Source organism: Hyperolius riggenbachi, chromosome 7, assembly GCF_040937935.1.
Source record: "Hyperolius riggenbachi isolate aHypRig1 chromosome 7, aHypRig1.pri, whole genome shotgun sequence".
NCBI classification, from domain to species: Eukaryota; Metazoa; Chordata; class Amphibia; order Anura; family Hyperoliidae; genus Hyperolius; species Hyperolius riggenbachi.
The window spans coordinates 39,126,850-39,143,167 of record NC_090652.1 but is presented as its reverse complement, the minus strand read 5'-3'; the positions used below and the strand labels follow the sequence as shown (position 1 = coordinate 39,143,167).

General features: G+C 50.4%; 1 protein-coding gene across 1 annotated transcript in view; it reads right to left on the bottom strand.

The window, feature by feature from the left end:
- Nucleotides 1-9,565, bottom strand: part of LOC137525481 (up-regulator of cell proliferation-like) — a 57,708-nt gene extending 48,143 nt beyond the window's left edge. The window contains exon 1 of the mRNA XM_068246591.1: nucleotides 9,488-9,565. The gene's annotated coding sequence lies outside the window, so the exon portion shown is untranslated. The remainder of the gene's footprint in view (nucleotides 1-9,487) is intronic.
- Nucleotides 9,566-16,318: the final 6,753 nt, after the last annotated feature.

Below are 16,318 nucleotides of genomic sequence, written 5' to 3'. Positions count from 1 at the left end.
CGCTGTACTGCCTCCTTCAGCTGACCCACTCGCCGCTGCTTCCTGCCCGGCCACCCACGTGGAGGAGCTACTCGCTGCGAGAGCGGCTCTCCGGCCACTCAAGAGGCAGTCTCCACCGCTGCTTTCAGCCCGCTAGGCCCGCTGGCCATGACTGTTCCGGCCACCGTGAGGGAGGGAGGCAGAACAACCCACACAGCCTCTCTGCCGCTCCCAGCTGCTGTAGCCACGAGGACGGCACATGGAGGGAGGCGACAGCTGCTGCAGGAGCCGCCGATCAGGAGCCGCTGGCAGCAGGGCAACACAGGACCACACAGCCTCTCTGCCGCTCCCAGCTGCTGTAGCCACGAGGACGGCACATGGAGGGAGGCGACAGCTGCTGCAGGAGCCGCCGATCAGGAGCCGCTGGCAGCAGGGCAACACAGGACCACACAGCTTCTCTGCCGCTCCCAGCTGCTGTAGCCACATGGAGCCTCCCACAGTGCACTCAGCCGTCCGGGGCCACGTGGAGCCTCAGCCATGGAGTCCCAGTGAGAGGCCAGAGCTAGTGCCAAGCTGTTGCTCCCAGCCCTCCAATGCACATGGGAGCTGGTCCACTGCTCCGGGCAAGGCAGCTCCTGGATCTGTTTGAGGGCCGCATCAGCCATCGGGTTACTGGCCATGCTGCCCCCTTTGGCCACCAGATACTGACACCAGCAACACACTGCCCCAGCAGCCATTGGACCCATGCTCTCTTCGACCTCTGCCAGAGCCTCCCCACCACAGGGTCGACAGGGTACCCGATGTCCTGCACTCCACCACCACTGTGCCTGCAGCTCCATTGCTGTACATCAGCTGCACCAACAGCCATTGGGACATTTTGACCAGGCCACTAGCCGGCTGCGGCAATGCCCAGGGACTATCTCCTCTCTCTCTGCTCTCTCCTTACCTTCCTTCCTTCCTTCCTTCCTTTTCTCTTGCATCTTCTCTCGCATCTCTCTCTCTTCACCAGGGTTGGACTGGGGGGGCATCTGATTCAAGTATCGCTGCAGAAGCGTTTGAGTGCCATATACGGCAGCGGATTACCCCCTCCAGTCCTTCTCCTGGGTCCACCTGTAAGTTCTATTCTCTATATCTCTCTCTACGCTTCTTTCCTGGAATTCTGGGGGGCATCCAAATAGCTGCAGAGCTGTTGAGCGCTGCAGAGAAGGTAGCGCTCCACTCAAATAGCACCGGATGTCTCCTCGGGACCTTCCACTACGTAACTATGTAACTAAGTATTATGTTCCATGCACTGTGTACTCACTACTAAATGTAATGTACATTGCTGCTTGCGTTTTTGCTGTACCATCACCGACCCTGTATGTGCCAAAAATAATTCCGGGTACAACCCCCGTTGTACTTGGCGAAATAAATGATTCTGATTCTGATTCTGATTCTGATACATATCTGCCACCCACTATACATACACACGACAAAACCCCCACACAACAAGATAGCTACCATTACTTACACAGCAAAACCATGCAAACATATGGATATGAACTATGAAACATAGTGGATAATTATTATTATTTATTGTATTTATAAAGCACCAACAGAATACAGAAACTTTATTTCGCCAAGTGCGACCGAGGTCGTACCCGGAATTGGTTGTGGTCCACATGGCAGTGGCAATAGAACAAAGACAGAGGTTGGCAATAAGACCATAACAATAGTACAATAGTAACAATAGTACAAACAAAACAGGCAGTAGCTCGCAGTTTTGGCAGTTGACGCTATACAGAACCCAGATACCTCGTAGCAATGTCAGGGATTGAATTTGTGCTGCTCAGGGATTTGTACATCATTCTGCCCTTGAGTTGAGTTCTACCAACAAGTGCACCGGGGAGACAGCTGAGTTATTTGCTGGCCCGGGCACCAATGTGCCTCGGCCAGGCTAATTGAACTGAATGTGACTAGAGTGCCACCGAGGGGCTGGAGTTCAACAGGACTTGGGGAAAAAAGGTGTCTCTACGCCTGTTGGTTCTAGAGCGGATGGTCCTATAGCGTCGGCCCGATGGAAGGACCTTAAAGAAGCAGCAGCCCGGGTGGGACAGGTCCTGGGAGATCCTGTTTGCCCTCGTTGTCATTCTAGTGCTGTATAGGAGGTCCAGAGGTGGCAGAGGAGAGCCAATGGTCCTTTCCGCTGTACTAATAACTCTTTGAAGCTTATACTTATCCCTGGCGGTTGCTCTTGCATACCACACGATAATGGCAGAGCACAGGGTAGCTTCAATAGTGGCAGTGTAGAAGCTGGACAGCAACTCCTGAGGCATACCGAATTTTTTCAGTTGGCACAGGAGGAATAGTCTCTGCTGAGCCTTCTTCTGGATTTTGGAGGTGTTCTGCCCTCACCTAAGGTCGCTAGTTAGGGTTGTTCCCAGGAACCTAACGCTAGAAACCCTGGAGACTTTAATCTCGTTGATAAAGATTGATTGATGTGTGGGTTGGTGTCTCCTGAAGTCCAAGATCAGTTCCACTGTTTTGGTTGCGCTAAGGACAAGCTTGTTGTCCTCGCTCCAACTGCAGATACTCTCGATCTCGCTGCGATAATCGTGTTCCCCCACCGCCGATGAGCCCAATGATGGTGGTATCATCCGCAAATTTGATGACCTTTACGGAGTCGGCGGAGGAAGTGCAGTTGTTGGTGTACGGTGAGAACAGGAGAGGGGACAGAACGCACCCCTGCTGAGCACCTGTGTTAGTAATGCTCATACTGGAGAAGCAGTTGCCCAGCCTCACCTGTTGCATCCTGTTTGGGAGGAAGTCCTTTACCCATGCGCAGAGTGTGGAGTCGACTCCGAAGCGTGCCAGGTTGTCGATCAGTATGTTTGGACAGATTGTATTGAATGCAGAGTTAAAGTCAAGAAACAGGATCCTAACGTAGTAGTTTGGTCTTTCGAGGTGTTCCGTGATGTACGCCAGACTGATGTTGATGGCGTCATCCACGGACCTGTTGGCCCTGTATGCAAACTCATGTGGATCGAGGAGGGGGTTGGTGAGACGCTTCAGGTTGGCAAGAACCAGTCGTTCAAAGATCTTCATGACTATGGGGGTGAGGGCTACAGGTCTGAAGTTATTGTGTTCTGTGTTGCCCGGCTTTTTTGGGACTGGTATGATTATGGACCTTTTGAGACAGGAGGGGACTCTTCCTTCTGTCAGGGACCTGTTAAATAGGGAGGTGAGCGTGGTGGTCAGCTGGTCTGTGCAAGTTCCCAGGCAAGTTGGTGACACGCCGTCCGGGCCGGCTGCTTTCCTGGCATTGAGTCTGTGGAGATGACAGAGAATGTCTGCTTCCTGGACCACCACTGGTGCTAGGTCATAGTGGGCATTCGGGGGGGGGGGCTTTGTCGAGGGCGCTAGGTCCGTAAGCTGCTTGGGGTGGTGCTCGAACCTACAGTAGAACTTGTTTAGTTCCTCGGCCAGTGAGGTGCTGGGGGTTGCATGCTGAGGGGATGGTTTGAAGTTTGTAGCTGCTCTGAGGCCTTTTCACACCTCGCATGGGTTGTTTGACTGGAGGAAGTGTCCCAGCTTGTCAGAGTAGGCCCTCTTTGCAGCACGCAATTCATGATTAAGGGCGTTCTTTGCATCCCTGGACTCGTCTGGGGTGCCTTGCTTGTGCGCCACCTCCTTGAGTTTCCGGAGGCGGCCCAGCTTGCTATTGAACCACGGCTTGTTATTTGGGAAGATCTTGAAGGACCTTGATGGGACACACATCTCCTCGCAGAAGTTGAAGTAGGAGGTGATGTTCTCTGCCCATTCTTCCAGGGAGGGTGCCTCTAGAGCCGACTAGTCGGGGCATTCGAAGCAGGTCTGTAGCTCCATCTTAGCCTCGGCTGTCCACCTTTTTTGCTCTGCCTTTCTTTATGATCTTTACGGCAGGCTTTGTAGTTTCAAGGTGCCTTCTGTAGGTGGGGATCAGATGGATTAGGCTGTGGTCGGAGTTCCCCAGTGCAGCACCTTGAGTGGCCTTGTACGCATTTGTGAGGGTCGTGTAACAATGGTCTTGGGTGTTGCGGTTCCTAGTGGGGCAGGAGATGGGTTGCTTGTAGCGGGGCATCTCCTGGCACAGGTTTGCGCTGTTGAAGTCACCCAGGATAATGAAGATGGTGTCCGGGTAGGCAGATTCCCAGTTGGAGATGCTGTCGCTGAGTGCACTCAGGGCATTCTTAGTATTTGCATCAGGGGGGATGTAGACCCCATGGAGAACGATGGAGGTGAACTCCTTGGGGGAATACTGTGGCCTACAGTTTATGGCTATGAGCTCGACATCAGGGGAACAGATTTTACTGAGAGTGGTGGTACTGGAGCACCAGGTGGAGTTAACATAGAAGCATATGCCACCGCCTGTTTTCTTCCCAGACAGTGCTTGATCGGTCTGCGTGGAGGAAGTCATAGCCTGGCACTGCAATGGAGTTGTCAGAAATGCTGTCATTCAGCCAGGTCTCAGTAAAGCAGAGAACCGGGGTGCTGCCGCCGATCGCGGGCTTACTGCCAAGTAGTAGGAGCAATTCATCGACTTTATTAGGTAGTGAGCAGACATTTCCTAGCAGGATGGGAGAGCGTAGGCCTTTCCTCTTGAGTCTCACCCGGACTCCTGCCCTTCTCCCTCTGTGGTGGCGTTTACTTAGAGAGTATTCGGTGTCACTAAGCAGGTGGATGATTTGAGTGCTGACTGCCTTCCACAGTGAGGAGCCATTGGGGTGGGGGATCCCTGGTGAGGTAGGGATTCTTGGCGGGGGGTGAGTCCCATTGTAGGAGCACCTCTCTAGACAGGGTGTCTGTATGCGGCATTTTCCAGGGAGGTGCCAGCCTAGCCTGAGAACGATGGCAGGTAGAACATGTCCCCAACAATACAGCGCAGGGATGCGGTACGGCAATACAGTAGTACAGCACCAATACAGCACACGGTGGGCTCGGATTAGTGTAGCGCGGGGATGCACAGGTCAGATCAGCATGGTGCAGTGCGTTACAGTTCAGTACAATTACAGCAGTTCTGCGTGGAATACGGCAGTTCAGTGCAATTTACTGCAGTTCTGCGTGGGACTGCATGGGATACGGAAGTTCAGCCCAGTGCCGGGGGAAGCCCTGATTTGTACAGGGATGCAGGGACACAGTACAGAGTGGCAGCTTAGCACAGAACGGAAACAGCAGTCCAGACCAGTACAGAGTGGCAGGTCAGCACAGGGGTGCCCAGAACAGAACAGCAGACCAACAGCACAGGAGTGCGTAAAGCAGTGCAGCACAGGGACAGTTTGGTAAGCAGATCAGTGCAGCACAGGTATGCACTATAGAACAGCAGATCAGCAGTAGTTAGTTCTCACCCTGTGTCACAGCGTCCTTTGGTCAGGGGTCCGCAGTAGATGGTGAAGGCTGGATCCTCGATGCAGAGGAGAGGCATGCGATGTTGAAGGCCGTGGATCGTACGGCAGTGACAGCGAGGCCCAGGGACCCTGGGATAGAAGGCCCACTAGGAGCGGTGGCGCAGCCAGTGAAGGGGCCAGGAGGAGCGTGGTGGAGGCCCGGAGGATTGGCAGCGAGTCCAGCAGATACGTGAAGTGAGGTAGCAGAAAGCAGGCTCCCAGCGTGCAGCGTCTGGAGGAACCACGTGGCGGTCACACGGCAGCAGAGATGGTGGTGGGGGCCCCGCAGCAGAAATGAGACAGTCCGGTGGCATAGAGCTGCAGGGGCAAATCTGTGTATTGCTGGCGTGGAGGCAGCGGGCCACTCGTGCTGGTGGAGTAGGAGATCAATAAAGTCGGCGGCGCTGGGAGCGCTTGGAGCCACGCGGATGCCAGTGAGGTTGGAGCCTTGGACTGTGTTGCAGGACGCCTTGAGGATGAGGTGCTGGGAGGCTGAGACTGCCTTCTTCGGCCGGAGCTGAAGGGAAGCCGGTGGCCTTCACTGGGTCGATGAGTCTGAGCTTCTGGAGGCTGGAAACGGAGCAGCTAGAGGTAACTGCTCAGGTGGCTGTGTGCTGCTTCCCTGCAACGGCAACGCACTGCAGCTAAGCTAACCTTAAAACTAAAAACTACACTAAGACTAAGACTCTAAAACTATACACAACAAAAACTCAGCGGACTAATCTAACAACTCACAAGACTGGAGATGAGACGGATAACAGACAAATAGCAGACAATTGCTCTAGCCGATGTGACCGAGGCGTCAAGCTACGGCGCCATCTTGTACAGCAGCGCTGGACAATACTTACGCGTACAATGAAAAATGGCACCAGCAAAATAATGGCACGTGGTTGCGCCGCTAAAGTCTTTAAAAACAATATTTAGCGTCTTATATCAAAACGATATTTATCGTTTTATGTAAATGGAGAGGCATCGCTGGGAGAAGCGGAGTAGGGATGGTCGGAATGCCAATTTCTGATTCCGCGGTAAATCCGCATTCCGCCATTGCCAATTACCGATTCCGCTTTCCGCTACCAATTTCCGCATTCTAATGCGGAATTTCCGCCGGAAATCGCGGAAATTCCGCCCGAATTTAACATCGATTTTCTCAAAAACTGTAAGGTCTTTTTGAAAACTTTTTTTTGCATCTTGTTCAGAAGATTCGGTTTAATAAACCCTGAAAATTTGGTGTTTCCAGGACTTACGGGGGATTTGCTATTAACCGCTAAATTCGGCAGATTTTTACTGTAATGTAAATGCAGAAAATAGGCAGATGCAGATTTTCTGCATTTTACATTACAGTAAAAATCCGCAGACTTTAGCGGTTAATAGCAAAGCCCCCTTAAGTCCTAGAAACACCAACAAATTTTCAGAGTTCATTAACCTGAATCTTGTGAACAAGATGCAAAAAAAAGTTTTCAAAAAGACCTTATAGTTTTTGAGAAAATCGATGTTAAATTCGGGTGGAATTTCCGCGATTTCCGGCGGAAATTTCTGCGATTTCCGGCGGAAATCCGCCTACGGCACTTGCATTACCGATTTCCGCATTCCGATGCAAAAATGCAATTTCCGATCGGAATTTCGGAAATTGCATTTCCGCGGAATCAGAATGAGCATCCCTAAAGCGGAGTCATGGCAGTTTTGGCACAGACTTCGCCCAGTGCTGTCAGTGTGCGCGGTGCCTGGTCACTGGCCCTGCTGCAGGGGAGGGCGGGTCATTCCATGCATTGACTTTCCCATAGGGGTCTAATCCTCCCTCTCCTCCAGCTGGATACAGGAGATCCAGCGCTGCCTGCTGCTTCCCTGTCATCCCAGCACAGCTCTCCTCCCTCCACTGCTGCAGGTAGGAGCGCCTCACATGACCTGCAGGCTGCTGGACCTCACTATCTATAGACTGACTGGCCCAGTGCTGTCAGTGTGCGCGGTGCCTGGTCACTGGCCCTGCTGCAGGGGAGGACGGGTCTTTCCATGCATTGACTTTCCCATAGGGGTCTAATCCTCCCTCTCCTCCAGCTGGATACAGGAGATCCAGCGCTGCCTGCTGCTTCCCTGTCATCCCAGCACAGCTCTCCTCCCTCCACTGCTGCAGGTAGGAGCGCCTCACATGACCTGCAGGCTGCAGGCCACAGGCCACATGCAATTCACTTTTTCTCTTGAGTTTTTTCTTAGGTGATATTTTCAGAACCTATCAATAAATAAACTCATTATGTTACCAGCAAGCCCCAAAAATACCCAGAATCATTTTGACGCGTGCATCAAAAAAGGGCGCCTGGAAAAAGGGGTGCGGGATATAGCCGAAATTATAAGTTGTAATGTAAAACAATATTTTTCGTTCATAGCTTATAAACGAAAATCTAGTGCTAAATAGGTTGAATAAACGGAAATAAAATGGCAAAATACCGTCTATAACAACAATTGATATCGGAAATGAAACGTCAAATAGCGTCTATAACAAAAAAACAATATTTACACTTGTATTAAGCATAGTAATACAATGGCAGATTTACCAGCTATTTTACTGCAATTGTATCTAACTGTAGGCTCACACAGATCTCTCCCTATCCCTAACCCCTAGACCCCCTCTTTGTGTAAATATACATATTTTAATAAATTGTATATATTACAAATACTGTACTGTAACTATACCTGACCCTAGGCTCACACAGAACCCTCGCTGTACCTATCCCTAACCCCTAGACCCCCTGGTGGTGTATATTGTACTGTAACTATACCTATCTCTACTCTCACACAGAACCCTCCCTGTACCTATCCCAAACCCCTAACCATTCCCCTGGTGGTGCCTAACCCTAAACCCGCCCTGGTGGTGCCTAACCCTAACCACCATCTGGTGGCGCCTAACCCTAAGACCCCCCCTGGTGGTGCCTAACCCTAACCACCCCCTTGGTGGTGCCTATCCCTAACCACCCCCCTGGTGGTGCCTAACCCTAAGACCCCCCTGGTGGTGCCTAACCCTAACCACCCCCTTGGTGGTGCCTATCCCTAACCACCCCCCTGGTGGTGCCTAACCCTAAGACCCCCCTGGTGGTGCCTAGCCCTAAGACCCCCCTGGTGGTGGCTAACCCTAAGACCCCCTGGTGGTGCCTAACCCTAAGACCCCCCTGGTGGTGCCTAGCCCTAAGACCTCCCTGGTGGTGCCTAGCCCTAAATCTCCCCTGGTGATGCCTAACCCTAACCATCTCTACTGCACAAACACCCTTACACACATATAAACAACAATATATTTAATCCTTAAAATATTTCACTATAAATAACATGAATAGAATAATTTATATATTTGTAATAGAATAAATAGCCTTAAAATCACATACACAATAATAATATTATGAATAGAAAAAGGTATATGTATATATATATATATACTGTATATATATATATATATATATATATATATATATATATATATATAAATATAATAAATAATATAAATATAAATAAATAAATATAAATAATAAATATAATAAATAGCCTTACAATCACGATACGCATTAAAAATCTTAATATAAGGGTAATATTAAAAGCGATATATTAGTAAGTTAATAAATCTGAAAACTATAATCTACGCATTATAAGTATAAAAAACAAAGTTAATACCAAAAGCAATGTATTTCTAATAGGGTTGAATAAGGTTGAAACCGATATTTAAGCATTATACGTATGAAAACGAATTTTAAAATGATAAAATAAGTGTAAACGAAAATTTACTTCTTACAGTCCTGAAAGCGAAAAGGTAGAAAAAACAAAGTTTTGTAAAAAATACTACTTTTTAATAGCTAACTGAAAGAGTTAAATTACGCAAGCTAGACTAGATCCCAGAAAGCTTGCACAATTTAACTCTATCAGTTAGTCATTAAAAGGAATTATTTTTTACAAAACGTTTTTTTCTACCTATATAGCACACTAATAAAAACACAGGATAATTCCAGCTTCAAAACAAACAGACTGACCTAAAAAAAATACTGCATTTCTTAATTTAAAAGTGTGTTTAGCTTGTTGGTGCTGAAGTGGCGCTGCACTAGATATAAAAAGGAATAAGAAGAAATAATTACCTGAATTCTTTGAATGGGAAGAGTTAATTTCTCTTGTGTATTTGGTCCTCTGAAGAGTCAGATCCTCTCCGCTATGTTATCAGCAGTAAAGAGAAAACTATTTGGGTGAGGCCGGATGAAGTAGAAGTAAACTAAAAAAGACCTTTCAGTTTCATTTTTGTTCATCCTGTGTTTTTCTTTGTCTGACAGAAAACACACCCACAGTCTAAATCTCCCCACTTCCAACCCTCCTCCAACCCAATGCTGGGAATACACGGCTCGATTCTGAGCCATTTAGATGATAGATAGATAATTTTCGACACGTCCAATCTCCGACCCGTTTCCGTGCTTGATTCCACATTGAACACAATGGAAAAAGATAAGAAAAATGAGCGGAAGATAGGAGAATTGCCTGCGGAATCGAGCCGGGAATCGATCGGGTGGGAGAATCGAGCGGCAAAATCGAGCCGTGTATGCCCAGCCTAATCTGCTGAACTCAAACCACTAAAAAAGTCACCTGGAAAGTATCAACTTTGGAGCTTTTAAACTTTAATTAGTAATATAAGAGTCCTAAAAAACGGTTCAGAAGGTATTTTATAAATAACTAGTGACCTTAGCCATTTAAAAACGGGTAGGTCTGTCTCTGCGCGCCTGCTGCTCGCAAAGCGCACACCCGCCGTGCATGCACCTGCCACACACCCGACCGCCCGCTCACACGCTCGCTTGGCTCCCTGGCCCCATCCCTGTCCTCCTGTCTTTGTGAGGCTGGGTCCATGCTGCGCACATGCGCAGTAACAAAAAGCACGGACACAGCTACACAGAGACAACTGTCCCTGCTGGGACAGTTGCCTATTATTATATATTATATGGCTGGATGGTGTAATGGTTAAGGGCTCTGACACAGGAGACCAGGGTTCGAATCTTGGCTCTGCCTGTTCAGTAAGCCAGCACTTATTCAGTAGGAGACCTTAGGCAAGTCTCCCTAACACTGCTACTGCCTATAGAGTGTGCCCTAGTGGCTGCAGCTCTGGCGCTTTGAGTCCGCCAGGAGAAAAGTGTGATATAAATGTTATTTGTCTTGTCTATATAGGATTTACCAACCATTTCTCCTTTCTCTTTGTAAGGCTGGGTACACACATAGCAGAAATGCTAGCGTAACGTAAAACACTGTGTTATATGCAGCAATGTTAAGTCTATGGGATGCCCAAAAAGATGCGTATCACTGGGATTAACAGTATGCGTTTCGCAAATGCTGGTTATGTGCTGCATAATATGCAGGCTGGCTGCTAAAACGGACATAATGAAAGTCTATGGTGACGCATATGCATAGCGTTCTGCTGCGTTTTACATGCTTTTTTTTTGTTTTTCAATGTTGATGGTGTATTTCCGCTTTCTCTTTATTTCCTGGTGTCACGGACGGTTGCGGGGCCGCAGGCGCGTCCTGGAACCGCCCGTGAAGAAAAAGCAATCGCACTCGATTCCCTGCATCGATTGCGCTTCAAATCGGTACAATCTGGGTTGAGTGTGTAGGGACAGCTGAAGTCCTTTTCTTAGCAAAGAGAGCACCATCCTAAAGGCTGGATGGCTCTTTTGATATGCTAATGAGCCTGAGCCTAATCTGCCCCAGAGAGTCCCTGGCTTCAAGCTGTGCTGATGGCCCATCCATCAGGTATAAGGTGACAAGCACCATGGCAGAAGCAATCTAGTTGGGCTAAAAGCCAGACCCACTGGCTCATTCCCAGCAGGGGAGGCGACACCTCGCTGGCTGCTCCAAACTTCAAAGAGCCTTTGCCTGGGAATAACCTGAGTCTCATAGCAAATCCATAACTTCCCAGATCTGTCATATTTCTGGGGTTCCTGAGATGGCAGCTTCGCCAAACGTGGGGGAAGTGTAGCATGAGCCCCGGTGCTGGTTCTGAGGAAGTTTCAGAACATTCTGAGGTAAGGACTGCCAGTTAGGCAGTTTGAAAATGCCCTGATGATACCACAGGGGTCCCATCCCTCATGTCTGGTATCAGGGCGCTGGGTAAATCGAGACAGACCTGAAAATGTTAATAAATCTGCCCTGACCTGTACGGTTCTGTGAGATAGAGCCCATATATGGGTAGATATGATTTCTAGCCCCCAGGATAAGGGGAGGGCTCATCTTATCTTCTAAGGGGGTGTATGGCTCCCCGCCCTCACTCCCTCCTACTGAAGCAGGGACATAAGAATGGCTGAGGACCCAAACTCAGTGTCCTCCACACTGAAACATCTTGAATTCATCAGATGCCAGCTTGAGGATATGCTGGCATCCACCTGGTCTGAACTCTGAACTCAAATTGAAACCCAGAACTCTGTTTTCCCACAAAAAGGACATCTTTCCAGGAACTAAGTATTTTTCTCCCTTCTTTTATTTTTTATACTGGCTATTACTGTTTTAATAATTGTTGATTTTAATAATTGTCTGTATATATTAATTATTTATATTGCGTGAATAAACGACTTTCTCCAAGTCATTCACTGTCCGCTACCCTGCTTATCAACACACACACAGAACTGATCCCGGGTCTCTGAAGATACGCTACTGTTTGTTGTTGTTGGCTAGACAGAATACCGTGTGTTTAACCATTTTATTCGCAGGACTAGTCAGTCAGTTAGTGGGCTCCACGGTCCCATGGTAACCGCGGTGGTGGCAGTTTACTCTGAACCAGTAGGTGACGTTGTAATTACCCGTGTCTCACAGGCTCCCTTCTGAGTTGTCTGCGGCTAATTCTTAACGGTTCCTGCGCATTGACTGCGACCAGAGTTCGCACGATCTGTGCGCTGGCACCGTTTAGAAGGCTAAGTGCGGTCAGCCACGAGGGCTCCTTGTGACAGTGTTAGGCAGCGGTTGGGACCTGTGTTGTGCTGAAAGTATCTGCGATAGCGCTAGCGCTATCGAGAAACGAACTAATTTGTTGGTGTAGCTGGAAGGCAATATATTTTTTATATATACAGAGAGACTGTGTAGCCAGTACCCCTCCCCAAAAGTTTTATTTTATTTGGCGTGGAAATGTCCGGGAACTACAAGAAAATGTGCCTGGCGGACCTGCAAAATCTTTGCCAAGAGAGAGGCATTGATGTCGGCCGCAAGAAACAAGGGGACCTGGTAACGGAATTGTTTCAATGGGATACCCAGCAACTGCAGGAGCTGGATGTGTCTGCTGAGGTAGACGTTGACCCATCTGACTCAAGGCAAGGGGAACCAGAGACTGAGACTCCTGACCGTACAGAGGTTGTGCATCCTGAGGGCCCTGCATCAACAGTTACGCAGGAGAATGTCAGTGTGGACCCCAATCCCAGAGTTTCTGAAAGTACTCGCCTGGAACCGGCCAGTACTGGACTGTCCGTTTGTACTGATCCGCTAATGCAGCAGGCATTACAAAAGCTGATGGACACTGACCTGGACAAGTACCTGCAGTACATGCGTGAAGAGCGCCAAATGCGGGAGGAACGGGAGCGGCAAGCTGCTGCTGAACGCCATGCAGAGAGGGATGCCGCTGAGCGAGAACGGGAGCGCCAATTTGCAGAGGCGCGGGAGAGACGACAGCATGAGCTCAACATGGCAAAGGTTCAACAGGCCAGCCGGAGTTCACCGCCCAGCCTCCCTGCTGAAGGAGCTGCACCCCCCGTAAGTGCAAAATTTAAATTTGCTAATATTGAAAAAGACACAGACATTGACTTGTTTTTGCGGTCTTTTGAAAAAGCATGCCGTCAGTATCGTCTGTCCCAAGACCAGTGGGCCAGACATCTGACACCTTTGCTGCGCTACAAAGCGCTTGATGCCTTCGCAGAATTGCCTGCGGAGAAGGATAATGATTATGCTGCTATAAAAGACGCTATCATTACTAAGTACCAGCTGACGCCAGAAGCCTATCGGAAAAAGTTCAGGGCCTGGCAGAAAAAGCCTTCTGATTCGTACCGAGATGTGGCCAGCAGCTTGCTCACCACACTCCGCCAGTGGACACTAGGCCTCACCAAAGGTTCTTATGATGTCCTGGAGGACTTGATAGTCCTGGAACAATTTCTGAACATTTGCCCTGCTGATGTACGCCAGTTTGTGCTAGAACGCAGGCCGGCTTCAACAACTGTCGCTGCAGACCTTGCTGAGACTTTTGCAACTACCCGGGTGGCTGATACCCGCAGAACTGTCCCATCCAGCTGGAGAGGAGGTCAGCCCAATACCTCGGCAGATCCTCCTGCCCCTGTGAGCCGTCCGCCACAGAGGCCACCCAGCGCAGCTGCTGCACCCAGGCCTGCAGCCTCTGGAGAGGTCACCTGTCACTACTGCCACAAGACGGGACACATGAAGTTCACCTGTCCGGAGCGGAGGCAGACCACCCCAGCACCTGGACCACCCGCACCTCGCCCGCGGCAGACACCCCCCGCCAGTGTACCCCAACCAGGAGCCGCATCCAACCTGATGTTTGCCAAGGGGGCAGGGAACTCCCCCATCACAAGCAATCACCAGCTGGTTACGGTGAATGACCAGCTTGTCACTGGTTTCCGTGACACCGGAGCAGATGTCACTCTGGTACGTGCACACCTTGTCCCCGCAGAGGCCATCATTCCTGACCAGTACCTCACCCTCACTGGAGTGGGGGGCACTCTTTCTCACATTCCCCAAGCCCGGGTGTCCATCGACTGGGGGGTGGGGGTCCACGAGAAGGTTGTTGGGATCCTGGACCAACTGCCGGTCCCTGTTTTGCTGGGGACCGACTTGGGCACGCTGGTGTCGTACTATGAACCTGCACCACGCCCTGTGGAATGCCAGGACGGAGACGGACTCTCTGCCCACACCCAGGGGCAAGAACAGGGGGGAGGTGGGTTGAACGTGCCCAGTTCACGGGTACCTGTGGTTGATGTACAAACTGTCTGTGATGAAAATGTTCCTGTTACTGTTATTAATGCTTGTGACAATGATGTAGGTAATGCCAATATATGCCACTCTGAAGGGATACCTGTGCTAGCGGTAACACGCAGCCATACTGCTCAGACCCTGAGCTCAGAACAGGTAGAGGAGGTCCCGGCCTCCTCCCCCTCCTCTGACCACAGGGATGGTACCCTTCAGCCACTAGCCTCATACGCCACGGGCCAGCTGGCTGAGAGTGAGAGTGCTGCATTTGTGCAAGCACTCCAGACTGACCCTAACCTCGAGGCCCTCAGAAAAAAGGCTTCTGAGCCCCTCACAGACGAGGCTACGTTCAAGGTATACTGGGAAGGTGGGAAGTTGTACAGTGAGCCTGTACACCCCACCGAAGGTGAAATGGGGATGGGTACCAAGTTGCTTGTGGTACCTAGTGCCTTCCGGGGGCATGTGCTGAAGTCCGCACATGACATTCCCCTGGCCGGGCACTTGGGGATCCACAGGACCCTTGATCGTATCCGGGGACATTTCTACTGGCCTCAAATGCGGATAGATGTGACGAACTACTGCCGCTCATGTACCATTTGCCAAAAGGTAAAAAGGACTGGGAATCCCCGCAAAGCTCCCTTGTGTCCACTGCCAATCATAGGGGAGCCCTTTCACAGAGCGGCAGTCGACATAATTGGACCATTGCCCACTCCCAGCAGCAGTGGCAAAAGGTACATCCTGACGGTGGTGGATTACGCCACCCGCTATCCTGAGGCCATGGCACTTTCCTCCCTGAGAGCGGACAAGGTAGCCGACGCGCTACTTAACATTTTCTCCCGAGTCGGGTTCCCTGCGGAGATGCTCTCCGATCAGGGAACCCAGTTTATGTCCGGACTCATGGAGGCCCTGTGCAAAAAGATACAGATGACGCACATTGTCTCCAGTCCCTACCACCCGCAGACCAATGGACTGTGTGAAAGGTTCAACGGGTCGCTGAAGCAAATGCTGACCACGTTTGTTGAGTCGCAAGGTGGGGACTGGGAACGATACCTGCCTCATCTGTTGTTTGCATACCGGGAGGTGCCGCAGGAATCTACCGGGTTCTCCCCGTTCGAGCTCCTGTATGGTAGGAATGTCCGAGGACCCCTACAATTGATGCGGGAGACGTGGGAGGGCAAGGGGGACCCCACAGATGTCTCTGTAGTTGATTATGTCCTCAAGTTCAGGGACAAGATGGAGTCCCTCACAGAAATGGTAACGGAAAACATGGCCCAGGCTCAGGCCAAACAAAAACTCTGGTATGACCGCACTGCTGGAGAGAGGTCATTTGAAGTAGGTGACAAAGTGTATGCCCTTCTTCCAGTGAGGCAGAACAAGCTGCAAGCGGCCTGGGAGGGACCCTACACTATAGTGCAACGGTTAAACCCTCTGACATACCTGGTGAACATGGGAGGCAAGAAACAGAAAAGCTTTCATGTCAACATGCTGAAGGCCCACCATGACAGGACCAAGTATGTGCTGCCAGTGTGCAGTCGGTTAGAGCAAGGACAGGCAGACCCCCTGTTAGACCTGCTGGCTGACATACGAGATGTGGACAGCGACCTAAGCGTCAATCCACAACTCTCCTCGTCCCAGCAAGAGCAGTTGCAGAAGGTGCTGGGTCCGTACCAGCACACCTTCTCCTGTGCCCCGGGGCGGACCAGTCTGGCAGTGCATAGGGTAGATACGGGCACCCATCCCCCCATCAGGCAATCCGCTTACCGCGTCTCCCCAGAGGTGCAAGCGGACATGCAGAAAGAGGTGAGGGAGATGCTGGAGCTAGGGGTGGTTCAAAAGTCCTGTAGTGCCTGGGCAGCCCCTGTGGTCCTGGTCCCCAAGAAGGACCAGACAACTCGGTTCTGCATGGACTACAGGAAGTTAAACGCCATCACCACTACAGACGCCTACCCCATGCCTCGCATCGATGAGTTTTTGGA